This window comes from Bos indicus x Bos taurus, chromosome 26 (assembly GCF_003369695.1).
Source record: "Bos indicus x Bos taurus breed Angus x Brahman F1 hybrid chromosome 26, Bos_hybrid_MaternalHap_v2.0, whole genome shotgun sequence".
Lineage (NCBI taxonomy): Eukaryota > Metazoa > Chordata > Mammalia > Artiodactyla > Bovidae > Bos > Bos indicus x Bos taurus.
In genome coordinates this window covers 12,845,337-12,867,852 of record NC_040101.1, presented here as the reverse complement: position 1 = coordinate 12,867,852, position 22,516 = coordinate 12,845,337, and the positions used below count along the sequence as shown (strand labels likewise).

The following is a 22,516-nucleotide window of genomic DNA, read 5'->3' as shown; positions in this document are numbered from 1 at the left end:
AAATACAGAAGAAGGTAAATCAGTTTGCTGCTGGCAGCACTTCTACAAAGAAGGGAACCAGCCCTAGAACTAAACTAACACTGTGGATGGTGGAAGAGAGAAGAAAAAAGGACCAAGCATCCGTGATGACCTTGTGAAGTACAATGTTAGACAATCTTGAAACCATATTAAGTTGGGTCATCTGATCATTGCAATCAAAAGCATCTTCCTGGGGCTTCCCTGGTCACTCAGCTGTAAAGACTCCACCTGCCAATGTAGGAGACACAGGTTCAATCCCTGATCCAGGAGGATCCCACATGCAGGAGAGCAACTAAGCCCGTGCACCACAACTATTGAGCCTGTACTCCAGAGCCTGGGAGTCACAACTGCTGAAGCCCTTGCGGCTAGAGCCAGTGCTCTGCAACAAAAGTCACCGAATGAGAAGCCTGTGCACTGCAACTGGAGAGGAGCCCCCACTCACCGCAAACCAGAGAAAATTCAAGCGCAACAAAGAAGACCCAGCACAGCCATAAAATAAATAAATAAATAAAAATTATTCATTAAAAAAAGCACCCTTCTGGTTGCAGGCCCCTTCTTCCCTGAGGCAGCCTGGCAAATGCGGAGCCCAGCAGTCCAAGTGTGCTATTAAACCCCAAGGTAATAATGACACCTGCCTCATCAGCCCCCATACGCCCCCGCTGTCCTCAAATGGTTGTTTGTTGACACTGCCTCTCTTGAGCTGTTTTAACTTCGCAGGGAAGGCGGTTCAATGGTGCTGTGAGTCATCCTTCCAAGAAGCAGCCTTCATGCTAAGGCAGGGTGAAGATGCGTCTGCTCCCAGTACCCACTGCCCCTCCTCCTACCCCACAAAGGGCAGCTTTCCTCCGGAATCCACGCACATGCGGTTTCTTCCTCACTGCACCAGCAGGTCCCGGTGCTGTTGCTTGCTGCTTCCAGTTATTCGCTTGGAATCCGAGCCGCTGGGAAGTCAAAACTAGCCTTACTCTACCAGCGTGAAAAGGAGACACAGAAGCAGCCTTTTGGCTTCACAGAGGGAAGGATCTGGGATTTTTCTGCTCTTCCTATGAACATCAGGGCTCCTGCCTACATGGGTCTATGATTACACAGCCATTTGGAAATTCTGTGAATTGGAAGCAGCACTGTCATTGACTTCCTACAAAGAAGAGGCAGCGGGAGAAGTCTTCCGGCAGAGGGACACAGGGGCAGCCATCTGGCTGGAAGTCGCTGTATTTACATAAGTTGTCGCTTCCCTTCAGGTGGCGAGGAGCAGTGTGCTAGGGAAGGGGTGCTAATGTCCAAGGCTATGCTTGACACCACGTATTAATCAGGTTTATATTTTATTTTTTATTTTCTGTATTTTATAATGCTTTATAAAGCCTTGTGAGGGACAGAGACTGACCCTCCCAGGCCTGGCTAATTCCTAAAGACAGTGAAAAACTTGCCTTCAGTATGCCATTCTATGCCAACCAACCAACCCAAAGCCCGTACCTCTGCCCCATCCTTTATCTAACTTTCTCATACCACGCTGATGTTTCCCCTGTCCTAAATCACCCCCAGGCCAGGTGCCAGACATATAGAGACCACCCTTATAGCCCAGAGCCCATTCACATTATTCAGACTATACAATCCTGGTGGTGGTTTAGACACTAAGTCATATCCAACTCTTTGTGACCTCAAGGACTGTAGCTCACCAGGCTCCTCTGTCCACAGGATTGTCCAGGCAAGAATACTGGAGTGGATTGCCATTTCCTTCTTTGGGGGATCTTCCCAGCCCAGGGAATGAACCCCGGACTCCCGCATTGCAGGCAGATTCTTCACTGACTGAACTACCAGGGAAGCCAGCCATAATACAATCCTAAACTTGTTCAAAGTGGCCAGCCATGTCTGCCCTTTGCTTCCCATGGAAACCTCAACAAAGGCTCTGGCCGTGCCCTCTCTTCCCTTCTCCACTCCTGACGTACCCAGGTGCTTCCCCAGGTGACCCTGCAGAGCATGGTATGTCTCCTGCTTTTGGGAACTGTGGGTAATAAACTCTTCTTTTAAGGCAATTAAGTTTCCATGTCTGTCATCTTACCATATCTAATTAATCGAGATCAGACAGGAAGAGGAAGAGAGCGTGATTGTAGGTAATGCCTACCACACTGCAAAGTAGGAATTATTAGCTCCATTTTTCATGTGCATAAAGTGAAGCTCAGACAGTTGAGTAACTTGCTGGTGTTGGTTAACAGGGAATACTGATCATGAGCTAGGGTGCTGCAGTCAACTTCTTTTTTATAGAGATATATGAAATTTTAGAGATACTGTTATTTGGCAGGAGAGTTGAGTACTATTCATCAAAATTAAAAAGTTTTATTTTAGGAGGGAATTTTCTTAGGCTTAGTTAGTAGAGATGAAATATGTTATGTGAGTCCATTCAGAGGAGCTATTGGGGAAAACTGAGAGAATAACTCTCAGGAACTGGCCGGCATTACTGCATCAAATCTCCTGGGCTTTTTGTTTACATTCTTACAACCTCAAGAGGAGGCAAGCCAAGTTGGAATGCGGCCAGCAGAGCAGAGGGTCCAGCTGAGACTGAACTCGCAGTCCCTCTCCAGGGTATCCCAGTGACAAAACAGGCCGGCCCCAGCATGTCAGTGATGTGATTACATAAGGAAAACCACACGCAGGAAGTAAACATTCATTAGAGGAAGAGCAACACATGGTCTTGCTGTTACTCATATCTGGCCTGGGGACCAGCAGCAGCCGCATCACTCAAGATGCAGAGTGATGCAGAATCTCCAACCGCATCCCAGACTCCCCAAACCAGAATCTGCAAGTTAACAGGATTGTTGGATGCTTCACATGCATGCCACAGTTTGGAAAGCCCTAGTCTTTATAGCTCCACACTTGAGAATGGGGGACAGTGGGGAAACGATTAGGATGTGATTGAAGGATGAGATCAGAGATGGACTGAAGCTGTAACTGGAAGGACTTGTACTGAGTCTGTGTGTATGGTGCCTCTTTGGTACCACAGACCCGATAGAGCTCCCATTGCTTTCCTGGTTAGGTTATCAGGGTATCACCAACTCATCCTGGGTAATCCTTTGTCATGGTGAGGGGGGTGCTGTCTTATGCCTTCTGCGCTTCTTTAAAAGATAATGTACATTTTCTCCCAGCACACCTCATAGCCTGTCTTCTGCATCAGCCACCCTGCCCTTAGACATGTTATCTTTACTTTCCATCCCCTTCCCAACTGGCCTGTCTTCTGCACAGCTTCCTGGCTTGCTTCCACCTTCTATCATTCTGCTCTTCACTACCCATCCTGAGTAGCCTCACAAAGTCCCAGAAGCTGGTTCTAGTCTCTGGAAACAAATTTGGCTGCATGAATCAGAAAATGAGGGATTTCCCTGATAGTCCAGTGGCTAAGACTCTGGACTCCCAATGTAGAGGGCCCAGGTTCAATCCCTGGTCAGGGAACTAGATACCACGTGCCACAACCAAGATCGAAGATCCTGCATGCTGCAAGTAAGACCTGGTGCAGCCAAATAAATACTTTTTTTAAAAGGAAAAAACAAAAATAAAAAGTATCATAAGTATCCCAGGTCTCAGTCTCCCATATCAAAGTTCTGGAAGTCAGCTGTCCGTGGTTTGTACTGCAGTCCCCTTATTCCTCACTGGGCCTCGTATCACAGCTGGGAGTGCACTCTGCTATCAGGTCCAAGACGGCTGCTGTAGCTGGGCCATCATGTGTGTTCCCTGCCCAGAAAGGAGAAAAGGGATGAGATGGGCCTAAATCCACCCTTTAAGGACACTTTCCAGGATTTTGCTGACATTTTGGGTGCTGTTGTTATCATTGTTCAGTCACTAAGTTATGTCTGACTCTGCAACCCCGTGGACCGCAGCACACCAGGCTCCCACGTCCTTCACTATCTCCCCAAGTTTGTTCCAAATCACGTCCCTTGAGCTGGGATGCTATCTAATCACCTCATCCTCTGCCACCCTCTTCTCCTCCTGCCCTCAGTCTTTCCCAGCATTAGGGTCTTTTCCAGTGAGTCAGCTCTTCCCGTCAGATGGCCAAAGTATTAGAGCCTCAACATCAGTCCTTCCAATAAATACTCGGTGTTGATTTCCTTTTTGATCTCCTTGAAGTCCAAGGAACTCTCAAGGGTCTTCTTCAGCACCACAATGTGAAAGCATCAGTTCTTCGGCACTCAGCTTTCTTTATGGTCCAACTTCCACATGCATACATGACTACTGCAAAAGCCACAGCTTTGACTATATGGATGTAAGAATGTAAAAGACTTTTGATACCATGGTAACAACAAGGAAAATCTGGACAAAAGTTAAAATCTTCCTCAACAGGTCTAGCAAAGAGTAGGAGGAAGCCTTGACAAACCGAATTCCAAAAACCCATTCATAGGTGAGCAGAGGGCCACAGCAACTGCCCTGCCTGAGAAAGGATGGGCAACCGGTCTGGACACTTGTGGCAACACGGAGGGGAGAAATGGTCCAGGAATGAGGAGAGACCAGCTCAGTCTTAGCTGCCTGTGTAGCTGTCAGCGTTGATTAGAGAAACAAAACTACTACTATCAGAGAAACAGGGATTAATTTCATGAGTTTGAAAGCTGGGGACCTGGTGAAGCAGACTCACAGGCTGTTGCCTCTGTAGCTAGTATTAAGCCTTAAATCACCAGAGGTCAGCCAGACTGGCAGCCAGAAAGGAAAATTGAATGTGGACAAAGGAAAGAATCGCAAGGATGAACTGAAACTTATGAGGACAAACTGGAATCCACGCTGTCGCTCAAAGTTTCCAATCTGAATGCTCTGGATGATTTATAGGAAAAGCCAACAGCCTTTGCCTCAGAGGTACAGCTGACCTACAATTCAGAGAAGAAGTGTAGGCTCTCAAGGGAGCTAGAGAGCTGGCCATCAAGGTAAGCGTTCCCATTGTTCCCGCTAACCTTCCGGATGTCCAACAATGGACCTTCAGCTTCACTTCTATCTGCCAGATCTTGTGCAAAATGTCTCTGGGGGCCTCAAGTAACCTAGAAGTACAGAGAAGGAAATTCTCGGAAACATAGTTTCAGTTCAGCCAAACTGACAAAGTACAGAGCTGCCACAGACCGCGTGCAGGCTGGCAGGAGGGCCTCTGAAAGAATTCTGGCAGGAATCTGAAAGAATCCCAAGCACAAAAATAAATTACTCAGCCCAACAATGCTGCCCTGTCAAAGCTGTTGCCAAAGAAGGAAGGAGTCGTGAAGAAATGGCAGGTGAGCAGAGACAAATCTCTTAGTCCCACTCAGCTTCATGATGATCATGGTGGTTGGAGGTGGGGGCCCTGAGGAGTTCACTGAATGCACAAAACCAAAAATATCTGAAACTCTAATCCAACCTCCTCCCAATTCAAATACTGACCAGAGAGAAAAGCTGGAAGACCAATGAGAGTTTACCTGTTTTAAAACAGGTAAACTGTCGATCTAATTAAGGCTGCAGCCCAACCAGACTCAAGGAGGAATGACTGATTCAGTCTCTCACACTATCTGCAAGACAGACGAGTGGGTTTGCCTGTTCTGGAAAACAAAGCAAAAATATTATACTTCTACTCTCCAAACAAAAAATATTGAAACATGCAAAGAAGCTAGAATGTGTAACCAAAAGTCAGGAAAATCATAGTCAATAGAAACAGATCCACAGACAAATACTAGTTAATGGATTGACAGATAAGAAATTTAAATCAACTCTTACAAACATATTAGGTTATAGGAAGAGATTAATATGGTGACTGAATATATGGGCTATTTCAAGATAAAAGGAAAAAAGTTAAAATTGAAAACATTATAACAATACATTGTAGGATTTAAAGTGCATGTAAAAGTGAAATATGACAACAACAGCACATAAGATGGGAGAGGAGTAAAGGTTCTTATATTATTCATGAATTTGAGGTAGACTATGATAAATTATACAGTCAGCAAAAACAAGACTGGGCGCTGACTGTGGCTCAGATCATGAACTCCTTATTGCCAAGTTCAGACTTAAATTGAAGAAAGTAGGGAAAACCACTGGACCATTCAGGTATGCCCTAAATCAAATCCTTTATGATTATACAGCGGAAGTGACAAATAGAGTCAAGGGATTAGATCTGACAGAGTGCCTGAAGAACTATGGACAGAGGTTCCTGACACTGTACAGGAGGCAGGGAGCAAGACCATCCCCAAGAAAAACAAATGCAAAAAGGTAAAATGCTTGTCTGACAAGGCCTTACAAATAGCTATGAAAAGAAGAGAATCGAAAGGCAAAGGAGAAAAGGAAAGATATACCCATTTGAATGCAGAGTTCCAAAGAATAGCAAGGAGAGATAAGAAAGCCTTCCTCAGAGATCAATCCAAAGAAATAGAGGAAAATAATAGAATGGGAAAGACTACAGATCTCTTCAAGAAAATTAGAGATACCAAGGGAACATTTCATGTAAAGATGGGCTCGATAAAGGACAGAAATGATATGGACCTAACAGAAGCAGAAGATATTAAGAAGAGGTGGCAAGAATACACAGAAGAACTGTACAAAAAAGATCTTCATGACCCAGATGATCATGATGGTGTGATCATTCACCTAGAGCCAGACATCCTGGAATGTGAAGTCAAGTGGGCCTTAGGAAGCATCACTAGGAACAAAGCTAGTGGAGTTGAGCTATTTCAAATCCTAAAAGATGATGCTGTGGAAGTCCTGCACTCAATATGCCAGCAAATCTGGAAAACTCAGCAGTGGCCACAGGACTGGAAAAGGTCGGTTTTCATTCCAATCCCTAAGAAAAGCAATGCCAAAGAATGTACAAACTACCACACAATTGCACTCATCTCACATGCTAGCATAGTAATGCCCAAAATTCTCCAAGCCAGGCTTCAACAGTATGTAAACCATGAACTTCCAGATGTTCAAGCTGGTTTTAGAAAAGGCAGAGGAACCGCAGATCAAATTGCTAACATCCACTGGATCATCGAACAAGCAAGAGTTCCAGAAAAACAGCTGCTGCTGCTGCTGCTGCTAAGTCGCTTCAGTTGTATACGACTGTGTGCGACCCCATAGACAGCAGCCCACCAGGCTCCCCCATCCCTGAGTTTCTCCAGGCAAGAACACTGGAGTGGGTTGCCATTTCCTTCTCCAATACATGAAAGTGAAAAGTGAAAGTGAAGTCTCCCAGTCGTGTCCGACTCTTAGCGACCCCATGGCCTGCAGCCTACCAGGTTCCTCCATCCATGGGATTTTCCAGGCAAGAGTACTGGAGTGGGTTGCCATTGCCTTCTCCAAGAAAAACATCTACTTCTGCTTTATCGACTACGCCAAAACCTTTGATTATATGGATCACAACAAACTGTGAAAAATTCTTCAAGAGACAGGAATACCAGACCACCTTAACTGCCTCCTTAGAAATCTGTATGCACATCAAGAAGCAACAGTTAGAACTGGACATGGAACAACAGACTGATTCCAAATTGGGAAAAGAGTACATCAAGGCTGTATATTGTCACCCTGCTTATTTAACTTATATGCCGAGTATATCACGCGAAATGCTAGGCTGGATGAAGCACAAGCTGGAATCAAGATTGCTGGGAGAAATAACAATAACCTCAGATATGCAGATGACACCACCCTTATGGCAGAAACCTAAGAACTAAAGAGCCTCTTGATGAAAGTGAAAGAGGAGAGTGAAAAAGTTGGCTTAAAACTCAACATTCAGAAAGCTAAGATCATGGCATCCGATCCCATCACTTCATGGCATATAGATGGGGAAACAATGGAAACAGTGACAGACTTTATTTTTCTGGGCTCCAAAATCACTGCAGATGGTAACTGCAGCCATGAAACTAAAAGATGCTTGCTCCTTGGAAGAAAAGTTATGACCAACCTAGACAGCATATTAAAAAGCAGAGACATTACTTTGCCAACAAAGGTCCATCTAGTCAAGGCTATGGTTTTTCCAGTAGTTATGTATGGATGTGAGAGTTGGACTATAAAGAAAGCTAAACACAGAAGAATTGATGCTTTTGAACTGTGGTGTTGGAGAAGACTCTTGAGAGTCTTTTGGACTGTAAGGAGATCCAACCAGTCCATCCTAAAGGAAATCAATCCTGAATATTCATTGGAAGGACTCATGCTGAAGCTGAAACTCCAATACTTTGGCCACCTGATGCGAAGAACTGACTTATTGGAAAAGACCCTGATGCTGGGAAAGATTGAAGGCAGGAGAAGGGGGCAACAGAGGATGAGATGGTTGGATGGCATCACCAATGGAATGGACATGAGTTTGAGCAGGCTCTGGGAGTTGGTGATGGAAAAAGGGAAGCCTGGCATGCTGCAGTCCATGGGGTCGCAAAGAGTCGGACACGACTGAGCAACTGAACTGTTGATAAACTAAGAATGTATATTTAATCCCTAGAGAAACCATTGCAAAAGCATAAAGAGAAACAGCTGAAAATCCAATAGGAGATATAAAATATGAGGGACTTCCCTGGTGGTCCAATGGCTTAGACTCCATGCTCCCAATACAAGGGGCCTGGGTTCAATCCCTGATCAGAGAACTAGATCCACATGGCACAGCTAAGAGTTCACAGGTTACAGGTACAGATCCTCAATGCTGCAACTAAGACCCAGTGCAGCCAAACAAACGAATGAATAAAAATATTTTTTAAAAAATGAAATAAGTACATGCTAATCCAAAAACAAAAAACAAAAACAGGGAGAAAAGGAATAAAGAACAGGTGAACCAAATAGAAAACAAAAAACAGGAAGATTTGCTGCTGTTGTCAGTCATCCCTCCACCGTGTCCCACTCTCTGTGACCCATGGACTGTAGTCCTCCAGCCTCCTCTGTCCGTGGGATTTCTCAGGGAAGAATACCAGAGTCCATTGCCATTTCTTTCACCAGGGGGTCTTCCTGACTCAGGAATCGAACCTGCATCTCCTGCATTGGCAGGCAGATTCTTTACTGCTAAGCCACAAGGGAAGCCCTACAGGAAGCTAAGCACAACCATATCAATAATTTATATCACATGTAAATGGATTAAACACTCCTATGAAAAACTAGAGTATGTTAGACTAGATACAAAAGCAAGACCAAACTATCTGGTGCCTACTCAGGAGACACACTTTAACTACAAAGATTAAATCTTTTGGCTGTCCCTCATAGCTCAGTTGGTAAAGAGTCCACCTGCAATGCAGGAGACCCAGGTTCGATTCCTGGGTCGAGAAGATCCCCTGGAGCAGGAAATGGCAACCCACTCCAGTATCCTTGCCCAGAGAATCCCATGGACCAAAGAGCCTGGCAGGCTACAGTCTATGGGGTCGCAAGAGTCAGGCACCACGGAGTGACGCACACACCAAATGTAAAAGGATGGAGAAAAATAGACCAAAAACTAATCATAAGAAGCTTAGGTGGCTATAGTATTACTAGGCAAAGTAGACTTAATGATTAAAAAAATTACCAGAGATAAATAAAAAATTCATAATGATAAAAGGGTCAATTCAATAAAAATGCAAAACTATCTTCAATGAATATGCAATGTAATTTCAAAACGCACATGGCAGAAATCAGAAAAGGGAGATATAGACAAATCCATAACCACAAAAGTATATTTTAGCATTACCTTCTCAAGAATTCATAGAAATAGACAAAGTATAAGTAGAAATATAGAGAATCTGAATAACACTATCAACCAGCTTGACCTAACTGACATTTATGAAATATACTAAACCGTGATACAAGTCTCAAAATTTTTTAAATTTTGAAAATAATTCAGAATATGGTTCTGTGACAAAAGGTAGTTAAATTAGAAGTCAATAACCTAAAACTCTAGAAAACCTCTAAATATCTGGAAATTAAGCAGCACTCTTCTAAGCAATACATGGATTATGAAGAATTCACAGGAGAAATTAGAAAATATTTCCAACTGAATGATAATGGAATGGATAGTTCATTCATAGAATTCTCACCTGCCAACTGAATGATAAAGAAAACACAACTTATCAAATTTATGGGATGTGGCAGAGTACTTAGAGGGAAATTTACATCCTTAAATGCTTATATTAGAAAACAAAGACTTAAATCACTAATCTACATCTCCACTATAAGAAGCTATATATTAGAATGAAAAATATAAAATTAGTAGAAGGAAGAAAATAACAAAGAGTAGAAATCAATGAAATAGAAAATATATGAACACTAGTATATTTAGCAACACCATAGGATACAAGGAAAATATACAAAAATTAGTTGAATTTCTACACACTAGCAGCATATAATATTTAAAATGAAAATTTTAAAAGAATAACATCTGCAATAGCATTTAAAAAATACTTAGAGGCAAATTTAACAAAAGACATGCAAAACTCCTTCACTGAAAATTACAAACATTGCTGAGAGAAGTTTAAAAAGACCTTAAAAATGGCATGATGCACCATGTTCATGGATTATAAACATTTGGTATTATTAAGATATCAATTCTTCCCAGGTTCAAAAGAATCCCAGTAAAAAATTCCATTTCTGTAGAAATTGAAAAACTGACTCTAAAATTTATACAGAAATAAATATGAAGGACTTAAACTAATCAACGCAATTTTGGAAAAAATTTTTGTAAAACTCACAGTACTTGTTTCAGATAAAGCCACAACAATCAAGATAGTGTGGGATTTGCATAAAGACAAAAATATGAATGGAACAAAATCGAAATTCAGAACTAGACCCAAATATATACTAACAACTTACTTTTGCCAAGACACTAAGACAGTTCCTTATGTGTGTATGGACGCGGGTGTCTTTTCAACAAATTATTATGCTGGTACAACCAGGCATCCACCTAGTAAAAAAAAAAAAAAATGAACCTCCACCCCTACCTTATCCCATATGCAAAAATCAGTTTAAGATGGGTCACAGACTCTAACATAAAAGCTAGCATTGTAAAACTTCTAGGAGAAATCATTTGAGAACAGCTTCACAAATTTGAGGTGGAGAAAGTTATTAAAGAGCACACAAAAATTGTAAGCCATTAAAAAGGATATTCATCTCTTCCATTTTATCAAAATTAAATACTTCTGCCCTTTTGAAAAACACTGTTAAGAAAGCCACTGACTGAAGAAAATGCATGCTAAATACATTTCCAATAAAGGAACACCACTTCTGCTTGGATCTAAATGATTAGAATTTAGTCACATGGCCACACTTAGCTGTAAGGAAGGCCAGAAAAGTCTAGTTTTAGTCCAAGTAGCTTTGTGCTCAATTAAAATTGCTTTTCTTCTTACTGTAGAAGAAAGTAGAGACTTGATTTAGCAGGCCAGCTAACTATCTCTGCCATTGGCCAACAGAGCAAATAAAGGATTTTCTTTTTTTTTTTTTTTTTTGAGGGAGAGGAGCACAAAGATGATGTCAAATACTTACAATAACTTAATGTCTTCTAATGTTTGCTATTATGCTACTCTCTAATTTTTCAGTGTTCCCTTTTCCTTACTCTAATCAGACAAAGTCAATCTTTCTACAGTGACCATAACCTTGAGAACCTGCCAAGGGCACGCTAGTGACAAATAGAAAGACGACAAAGGAAGGAGGGCTGGGAAGGAAATGAAACAGCCTTGAAAGTGTGAATGAAAACCTGCCCAGCAGACACCGCAAGTGTGATTCCTGCCGCCTTCTACTTAGAGGAAACCTCCACCTTTGTGTTTAAGGCTTGGCTTGGCTTCCGTTGGGGGGCCACACTGGATTTTGCTGGTTTTAATCTATTCTGCAAGATGTAGCAACAGTAGCATCCCCCGTCCCTGGAAGTTTTCTGACCTTTCTGGGCAATGCTGGGGATGTCTGCCACAAACACAGGAGATCTTCCTCTCCAGAGATAGTCCAACATGGACGCTGCTAGGATTCTCTTACAGAGAATCTCATTCCATAGGCAGGTACTGAAGAAGAACGCGACTTTATTTCCCACGGGAACCATGCTTGGCTGATTTCCTTGCTGCATGTAATCCTATACCAGTGCTTTCTCAGGGAGACAACAAACATTTATTGAGCTCCTGCTTTGCCTGGCTCTGGGGTCAAAGCTGGGGATACAGACAAAGCACAGAACTGTGGCCTGGGTTGGCAGTCAATCTCCTGTTCCCTGCCCACCCTCTGGAGGGAGCCCTTTTGACACTGATGTCAACCAGAACTGCACCTAAGATCCCTAGAATCAAGCTCTTTGGGAATGAACTCCACTCTATTTCCTTATTCCATTCCCCCCAAACTGGCCCATCCACCCAGGGTTTCAGCTTGAGCCAGACACAATCTCTTTCCCAGTATAGAAGGATGAGAGATGAGCAAGGTCTGCTTGATGAAACTGGTCCATGGGCTGCTTCCAAGATCCGGCTGCAAGGAGAATGGACTGGAAATTGCACAGTCATTATCTTTGCAGACAACTCTCTCCTCCCCATCTTTCTAACATAATGAATTGCATGGAGAGCTCAGCTGTCATGAAAGCTTTAGAATTTCAGCCCCACCGTCTTCCAGGACATCCTTAGAGGTTATCTCGGCAAGACAGGTGGAGGAGGAAAGAGAAAAGCTTAACCCTATAAGAATAATTATGATGTATTATTAGCAACTGATGACAATCTAATGCAGGATTTTCAATATAGACACGCTGGCTGTAATTTTTCTCTGTCATATGCACATACACACAAAGGCTACATTTAATGACTCCAAAATTGAGAGCAGTTTCTCAAACTAAATTTAGTTCCTTGGAAGCAGTGTCTTAATACAGGGCATTTTAATAAAATACAGACACAGTCTGAATGTTGGAGACACTTTTCAGGAGAGATGAAAATGTTCTGACTAGTATGTTTACATGAAAAGACCACTAGTTGGCATTAGTATTGAGTTTATATGGTCATGCTAAATGCATTATGTGCAGAAATCAGAGTGGCACTCAGTATGGCAGAGCTACACTTGCCCGTAGGATGATCACAGTAAGTAATTTGCAGGCAGGAAGCCTAATTAGTTTCTCTATCCTCAGCCTCCAGCACAACACTGGACGCAAGCAGAGGTCTGATAAATGATTGCTGGCTGGAAAGATGGAGGGATGGATGGACTGACAAAGATGCAACTTTAGTAATTTATTTTAATGTGTTGGGAAATCACTCTTGTGACTAAAAGGCTAAAAGCCTCAGGACATGAATTCAAAGCCCAGTGACGTGATTGCCTGGAGTATATTTGACTTAGTTGAAAAATAGCCATACTTTGATCTGTAAACCAGTCTTCTGTGTCTCTCTGTCCTAGCCAGATTTGGAACACACACTAAAACAGAAACTTCTAAGGCATTTATTGTCTTTCCTTGAGCTCCCCCAAAGGAGACCCTGGGGCAAGGGTTGAGGTTCAGTTCAGTTTAGTTCAGTCGCTCAGTCATGTCTGACTCTTTTCGACCCCATGGACTAGCACGCCAGGCCTCCTTATCTATCACCAACTCCTGGAGTTTACTCAAACTCATGTCCATTGAGTCAGTGATGCCATCCAGCCATCTCATCCTGTTGTCCCCTTCTCCTCCCGCCTTCAATCTTTCCCAGCTTCAGGGTCTTTTCCAATGAGTCAGTTCTAAGCATCAGGTGGCCAAAGTATTGGAGTTTCAGCTTCAGCATCAGTCCTTCCAATGAATATTCAAGACTGATTTCCTTTAGGATGGACTGGTTGGATCTCCTTGCAGTCCAAGGGACTCTCAAGAGTCTTCTCCAACACCACAGTTTGGTACAGGTGGTTTATTCAGAAGGTGATCCTAGGAAATGCAAGTAAGGAAGTGGGCAAAGCATGAAAGGATAGAGAAAGAAAATCATTCGTGAGTGGGTTACTGCTGTGGGCAACTGAGGCTCAGTCTCACTGAAGACACCCTGAGAAATCACGTGGACCATGACAGAAAGCTGGACACTCACAACATCCCATCCCCCAGCGGCTGAAAGAAATCCATGGACATTCACACCTTCACCCCTTGGATTGCCCCTGCCTTTAGCAGAGTGAATTCCAGGTGGTGGAAAAAACCCGAGATCAGAGAACCCTTTGACGCGAGGGCACTCGGGAGGGCAACTGGGAACTGTCACAACTGCAGGGGAACCTAGGTGATGGTGGGGGGAAGCATCAGTAGCATCCCTAGAGCATTTTAACAGGAAAGGATTCAAGACCAGGAATTAGATACATTTACAGGAAGGGCTAGAGCAGTCTTCCTAGCCTGGCCTCCAGGAATGACTCCCAGATGAGCAGAACTGGCCCCAGTAGCCCTTTGCTCTCTGAGGCCACCACAGCTACCTCTGTTACCATCTCGACTCTCTCCACGACCAAGAGGCTATGGAATGGGCTTTGCAGTATGGCTGCAGAAATCCTCACACTTCCATGACCTTGTTTAGTATCAGAAAACAGCCTAAAAGGGCAGGAAGAAGGCTTCTGCCACTGTTCCCCTCTCCCAATCTTGTACACCTGCATCTAAAGTTGCCAGGACCTGCTTCACATCCAGAACTAGAGCTGTCAGGGCGTCTGGAGAAGGTGCTGTGCAGCTTCTCAACCTCCTGAACTGGAATGAGGCAGACAGAAGCTTGGGGAAACCAGTGAACCACGTCTACCATGCTCCCTTAGGACCTCCCCTTAGCCTGCAGTCCCGTCACCACCCAGAGCCCCTCTCAGAGGGGGAGCACACCTGTGGCCTCTGCTCCTGCCCATGGAAGCTGGCACAACAAGGTAAGAAGACCGAGACTGCCTGCTCTACACTCCTGCCACATGAGCCTTCTTTTAGTTTCTCAAAAATGCTTAATTCTCTCCAGCCACAGGCCCTTAGCAGCCACTACTCCCCTGCTGGAATGGTCTCCCTACCTCTCCCACTATACACTTCTTCTAGATTCTGTTATCCTTTGAATTGCAGCCCAAACAACACCTCCTCCAGGAAGACTTCCTTGACTCCCCCAAACAACACCTCCTCCAGGAAGACTTCCTTGACTCCCCTATTTCAACTTCCCTGATTAGAGGCTCACTTAGATTACAGCACTTGCAGATTATTAGCTGATCTTGGGTTTCTCTTATCAGCCATACCCTGTATCAGTGTGCCCAGGAGTCTTTTTCACCTGGGCTTACAGGTCTAGACTGAATCGAGTCCAGGCTAACCCTCAGACTGTCTCACCCCTACAACCGCAGTCCTTTTCTCAAAGAGGCACTGAAGCTGACAATGATCTTCATGATGCTTCCTTCAAATACACATTTAAGTACCCTGGCATCACAGTTTTTGTTCCTATGAAACAAGGTAGACAAAAACTCAATCCTGGCTCTGACACTAGTCCTTTCACCTGAAGCAAGTTACTTCATCTCTCAGAGCCTTGGTTTGCTCATCTTTAAGTGGGGATAATAAATACCAACCTTGGCTAGATGCTAGAAGACCTAATACAATAATGTAAGTGAGACAGCAAGCCATTGCCTAATACCCAAGTGTGCATTTTGACCATCACTGTTAGCCCTCAGGGGGCGGGACACGTAGGGTCTTCATTAGGTAGCCTGTGATCCCAGCATTCGGGGTTTTTTTGTCTTTTTTGTGTAGGGTGTGTGTTTTTTTTGTCTTTTTTTTTTTTTTTTTTTTTTGGTTAAAAATGTCATTTCCAATTCTTCCTCAAGAGAACAGGGATAGTTTTTGAGGCTCTGAACAGAAGACAGAGAGAGCGCTAGGAATCCTTATAGACTGTTGGCTGCGCACGCGGCTCTAACAGGCTGCACGGAGCCCCAGGGGATGGCAGAGAACATTGATTCCCTTTTTGGAAAGTGATGTCGAAAGATTTATCAAAAGCCAGAGGCACATCTCCACCTTTTGGCCCAATAATTCCTTCTGTGGACTACATGCTAAAGGAGTTAAGTAAACGAAAACAAAAGGTTTTCATTGTGAAGATATTAGTTGCAGGAGCCCAAGACTGGAAACCCCCTCAATTACCAAGAGCAGAGGAGCAGTTCAGGAAACCAGCACACAGATTTTGCAGTCATTAGAAGAATCACTGTGAAGTCCCTGTAGAAACGTGGAAAAACATTTCTGCACAATGTGAAGAGAAAAAGTCAGTGTTGGACAGGGGTCAGCCCTACACCACAACATGCAAAAATGAGAAGTGTTGCTTTGGAAAAGGAGAAGATTAAGAGAATTTTTTTAACGTTCTTTAGTGTTCATTTTCGGAGAAGGCAATGGCACCCCACTCCAGTACTTTTGCCTGGAAAATCCTGTGGACAGAGGAGCCTGATGGGCTGCAGTCCATGGGGTCGATAGAGTCGGACACGACTGAGCGACTTCACTTTCACTTTTCACTTTCATGCATTGGAGAAGGAAATGGCAACCCACTCCAGTGTTCTTGCCTGGAGAATCCCAGGGACGGGGGAGCCTGGTGGGCTGCCGTCTATGGCATCGCACAGAGTCGGACACGACTGAAGCAACTTAGCAGCAGCAGTGTTCATTTTAATGCTATGCTGTTTCCACAAGTTTAAAATAACCAGCCTACTGGGCACCTTCTAGCAGATGAGGGGGAACAAAGAAAAACCCCATCCCCACTAACAGAAATGGGGAGGTCCTTGCTTATTACAGCTGCGCGGATATGCTGAGGTCCAGGCCTCGGATAAGACTCTGGCACAGGCAAGGCAAGCACTACCAATGAGACTAACTAGTTAGCAGGGAAAATCCTTCAGACTAGAATGAGGTGGAATATTTACTGTCACTTAAAGGGCCATAAACCATGATGCGACAACAGTCTAGGTCCTCCCATGCTGATGTGCCAGAAGTGGAGGCGGGCCTACTCTGGGTAGGAAGCAAGGTATGGAGAGAAGGCGGAAGCAGCCAGAAATGTGTCACCCAAACATTTTAGGGATGAGGCCCAGAGAGCTATCTGCAACTTGGCACGGTATTCACAGTTGATGTACTATGTAAGTGTTCATATTTCTCCCCCAGGCTTGAACAAGAAGCTGACTCAGGGCTGTTCATGCTATGAAAATACCCAGAGACAAGCATTGCCTGTGATATTCAGAAACACAGAAACGTTCTCAAAGCTAGAACTTGGTAACTGACGCGTGCTCAACAGTGGGGAGCTTCAGTTAACCATGATTCTAGGCTTTTAAGGTAAGGAAGCAAACAATGAAATCTAAATGAAGAAGAAAAAAGAGAGAGAGGGAGAGGGACAGAGGGAGGGAGGGAGGGATCTAAATGCATTCATACCCCGGTTGAGGCCAGGATGTGTTTAACCCATTTTCCTGTTGCTTCTATCCTTAAAATACAGTAAAAAAAAAAATAAAAGTCTGCATTCAGAATGGTGCCTCTGAGGCCTTGCAGTGTCCTCGGTATCGCGGACGGCCAGAGTGACCGCTGTCTCAGGAATATACAAGAGAAAGCCTAAGAGGTCGGGGAGCTGTTCTCAGGAATGTTCAGGAGCAGGAAGTGGGCCCGTGGCACCCGGAAGGGCTGTGATGCCAAGGGCGGGGCCCTCAGTCCTGAAGCAAAGGAGGTGCACGGGGGACACAGGTCCGTAGAAAACAAAGCCAAGGCATGGTCTCCGGCAACACAGGTGGGGTGGCGGGGGGCAGCAGAGCAGCGGGTGGGGCTCTGAAGGCGTGGGGTCAGCAGGCATAAGATATCAGAGAACTGCTTCTCATCAGGGCTGAGAAAACCCCTCACAATCCAGTGTCTTTGTTCTAGACCATGTTCACCTGAGCCAATTTGAAGATGCCCCATTGTCAGGCCACGGGCCCTCTTGTCTGGAAAAGATGATCATTATCTTTCATTTGGGGCTCCCCCAGGAGCAGGCCCTGTGATAAGGATGGGGAGTGCGTGTTGGAGAGTAGAGGACAGATTAGTAGCAGAGCGGGGACATGATGTCAAGAGGAAGGCTATCCCTAACCCTCACCCATTGGTGGTGCTTTCTCAAGCCAGCTACCACTGTAGGTGACTGAGACTTCATCCCCCCTGGGGAACCTCTGGGAGCCAGTGTTAGACACAAACCCCAGAGTTAGAAGGGTGAGGGTGGACTTCCCTGGTTGTCCAGTGGTTAAGAATTCACCTGCCAAGGCAGAGGACAAAGGTTCAGCCCCTGGTCTGAGAAGATCCCACATGCCACGGGGCAAAGAAGTCCATGGGCCACAGTCCTGAAGCCTGCACTCTAGAGTCTGTGCTCGCCGCCGAGAGAAGCCACTACAATGAAAAGCCTGTGCACCGCAGTGAAGAGCAGCCCCCGCTCCCTGCAACTAGAGAAAGCCCTTCCAGCCATGAGGACCCAGCGTAACCAAAAATAAAGAAGAGTGAGAGGCCAGGATATTTAAAGCCACCAGCCACTGGTTGAGGGCCACAGAGGCAGGGGGCGAGAATTCCCCAGCATTTCCAGCAAAAGCATAATGGGCAAGCAAAATGATTTCAGTTCTGCAAAAAATTGTCCTCAGGAGCTGACTGTGGGAAGTCAGTTCTTCTTGCTGCAGTACGGTAAAGGATGATGGGATATGGGTGGGTCTTGGTAGCACCAGATTCAAAGGCTGTGCAATTCAGTGATGCCATTGGTAAGTTCTTAATAGCCCTTCCAAGGGATCAGCCAGCTCCACCAACAGTATCCCCCAATAATTGGGACACATCATCTACCTCCCAAGGCAGCCCAACATGTCATTCTCAGAGAGCTCTCTGAGGTGGGAAGTTTGACTGCCCCCCAGGGAATTGATGTCAGCTCCCACCTGCTGCTCTTTGCACGCCCTCTAAGCCATGCAGAACTGCAGGAAGCCCTCTTCCCCCAGGAATTCAATCCTCTTCTCGATGGTATCCTTAACTCAGAGCCAGCCAGCAAAGCCAGCAAATGTGCTTTTGGAAGAACCCCAACAAAGACCGTTCATATCAGAGAAAGATTTTAGTTAATTAGTACTGAAGTTCAAGTAATCAGTCGAGTCTGCCCCTAGCCCTTCTGGTAAATGAAACTTCCACTGTATGAGACAGTAGTTATCACCAGGTGGGCCAGGGGCCGATAAAATATGAGGCTTAAATTCAATATCAAGATGAAAGTCAAACGAAGGCTCCCCAGGAGAAAAGGCGCTCTGCTTTCAAAAGCCTGGAGAGGAGAATATTGCCTTTCAGCAAATAGTACTTCTAATTTGATCCCGCAAAGATTCCTGCAAAGAGGAAGGCAATGATATGTCAGGAGAATATGGCGTGTGTACACTTCTATACGTACTTTTTTTATCATGGCTACATTCTTCGGGATCTCAGTCATCAATTATTGGTGACAGGCAGTCAATTGTTTATCTTTCAAGAACATTACCACTTAGTCCCATTTATATATCTTCCCTATATTATGGTGGGGACAGGATCATCTGTTTTCTCCTCCCTTCCAAACCCTTCTGTTATTTGCTGCCCAGCACCTGGTATAACATCCCCGATGGGCTTTGTGTGGGAGGAAGAGGAATTACTTGAGGTTTTTTCCCCCCTCACCAAGGGATGTCCAAAAGGACACCAAAACTGACATTTCATTCAGCCTAATGTCGCAGCCCTGTGGGCGGAAATTCACCTCTGTGTGTCAGGTGTTGCTGGGGAATGTCCAGAGAAAGTGAAACAGCTCAAAGCAAAATCATACCCCCCACCCTCAAATCCCCTGTTCAGAAAACAGAAGCAAGTTTCTGCCATGAAAATCATTTTTGCTTAAAACACCAGCCTGAAATAATTGCATACTTGTTGGGGATTGACAGTTGAGTTTTCTTCCTGAATTTTGCTCTCTTTTGACATTAGCAAATAAGTAGGTAGAGAAATACAATCTCTTGGGGCTTTTAACAAGAAAAAAAAAAAAATCACAGTAGGAAAATCGCACCAAAGAGCATGGCAATATTTCCATACTTTGCTGCACTTAAGAGGAGAAAATGGTTATTAAAGGTAACAGGGTTGTTTCACAAACAGTGGTTCTATTTCTGGGTCTCTCACTTGCCAAAAGCCTCAGCCCACAGTCACTGAAAGTCGGGGAATGCCAAACCTGGGTTTCTGTAACGGGCCTTGCAGACACTTGGATTTATTCTTAATGGAGCCTTGCTGCATTTTTTTACATTATGCAGCATGTAATTAGCTATTAAATGACTTAGAAATAAACAACTCAGATTTGTTGGGCCTGATGCCTGATGAATGATTTCATGGTGTTCTTTTAAATCAGTGCTGTGTTGACTGTAATTTAGTGGTGGCTTTGAGCGGGGGGAGGGGGTTTGGAGGGGAGAGGGGTTAAAGATCTCCCAGTTTGGGAACCTGAAATGACAATGCAATAGTAACTTAATTACAAACATTTTAACCAACCCACAGCCTCTTAGACAGTTCTGGGCAGCACAAACTGAATTCAATCTCCATAAACAGTGCTTCAGACTCTCTCAGGTCTTCCGCTCATCAAAACAAACCAAAAAACACACAGACAGGCCCCTTTTTTCTGTAAAGTCAGGTAATTAGGGGGAAAAGGGGTGCTGAATTTTCCATCAAGTGGCGCAAATGTAGGAAAGTCCTACGTAAGTCCAGACTGGCAAATGCTGGGATGACGAGATAATTTGAAACTGCAACCTTAATCTGCATTTTGTTCTTGCTGCACTTTTCATGTACCCAGGGCCTACAGTAGAAGTTGCTTGCAGAACATCTCACCAGAGCCCAGCTCATGAGTGGATGCTGCTAGATGATCTGGAAGTGAGAAGAGAGAGCTGAGTCTCTGAAGAGGGGAGAACAGGAGGGGCAGAGAGTCTGGGAGGGGAAGTGGGCAGGAAAACAGAGGTCTGCAGGTTCTGGAGGCAACCTCAAGGCCACCCAGAGGACCTCTGTGGGAAGTCACCAAGAAGATCACCCAAGGACTGGCTGGGGCTGCTTGAGGCACTGGGACCCCCAAGTGTGGGCAGCAGTAAGGGCTGCAGGAGACTTTGCTCAGCCCGAGACCCCTGGCACCTGTACCCGCCACGGACCAGGAAAAGGAGCCCAAATCAGCTCAGAAGTCCTCACCAGCCTGGCAGGATGAGGGGCTTAGAGTCCAATTAACATGGGTATAAAGAGGTATTGGGGCCACTTGTTACACAGCCAAGCTTGTGGGGGCAGTAGTCATGTCCACCACAGTTACTGGTCCTGATTGATGCCCCTGGGACCTTTGCCTTCTCCAGTCACGCTGCTACCGCCTGTAAGAAGATTCAAGGCTGGAATACGAGGACCATGACTGCAGGTGGCTCCAGCATGGCCTAGAATGCCAGAGGGCAAGCCTGTCAAGGGCCGGATCAGGCCCAAGTCCATCATCCCCTCCTCTCCTCTTTCCATGACTGCAGGAACTCCCAGGTTTGGGTGTCTCCTCTGACCCCTCCTCTGGAGCTCAATTCCTCTACTCCCTCCAAAGCAGGCCCACCCTGAACCCAGGGCACTTGATCAGAACCCTGGCTTCCAACTCACAGCCATCCACAAAGATCTTGCCCTCAACACAGATCCATTCATTCATTCATTCAAGAAGTATTTTTAAACACTTACCACTGTGCCAGGTATATAGAATCCAATAAGAAACTTAAATAAGGCCCTGGACTTCCCGGGTCCCTGAGGCAGCTCTCTGTGACTCCACAGAGTAGGAATCCTAAATCCTGACCAGCAGCCCCAGTGGCCGGGTTAGAGCCCCCCATCACCTCTTTGCCCCTGCCCCACCCACCCCCCACCCTGCCTTCAGGTCCCACAATACCTTGCAACACAAAACCCAGGAGTGGTAGGGAACAAGCTTGGCTGCCATCTTGAAAGGGAGAGGGAATGACAATTATCACAATAAGAGCAACAGATAAGTTAATATCTCAGTAAATCATTGTAACACCACACAATTCCAGAAAAACACAGTGCCAAGCAGCACAGGGCACACTCAAGGCAAGAGAGAGCCTTCTAGGCTGGGAGTGGAGGATTGAGCTAAATGGGAGGGGTAGGGGGAGAGTCCCAAGCCCAGAGATGGAGTCCATCATGGTTTTCATCTCCAAAGATCTGCTCTTTGAACAATGGCATATACTAAGCAGGAAGACAGGAGAAGGCAATCAGTTGTTGCTTGGACATTGCTGATGAAAGTGGCGCAGTCTTTTCAAAAGCAATTTGTCAAAACATTTCAAGAGCCATAAAAACCTTCTCACCTTTGATTCAGTAATCTCACTTCTAGGAATAGATCTGTCAAGATCAAATTCAAAAACACAATAAGAAGGAAAACAATAGGTTATGATACATGGGCACTTTCTCTATGCCAGACACTATTCTAAATACTTATGTGTTTTCTCATTTAATTCTCATAAGCCTATGAGAGTGATACTATTTTATGCCCATTTTATATATGATAAAATTGAGACAGAGTTTGACAACTTTTGTATAGCAGTAGAGCCGGGATCCAAACCTAGAGACAATCTTAATTATGACTCTACCCTGCCTCCCAAAGATCAAGGAAACTATGCAGCTTATGTATATTGGGGGAACAGAGGAAACATGTTTTATACCCTATAATATGTAGTGATGAGCTGTAGGGAGGCCTGCTGATAGACTCCTATA

At 44.8% G+C, this 22,516-nt stretch overlaps 1 non-coding gene across 1 annotated transcript; it reads left to right on the top strand.

Moving 5' to 3' along the window:
* The first annotated feature begins 3,383 nt into the window (after positions 1-3,383).
* Positions 3,384-3,456, top strand: TRNAG-CCC. Its single transcript has one exon. It is a non-coding gene; the product is annotated as a tRNA-Gly (tRNA).
* Positions 3,457-22,516: the final 19,060 nt, after the last annotated feature.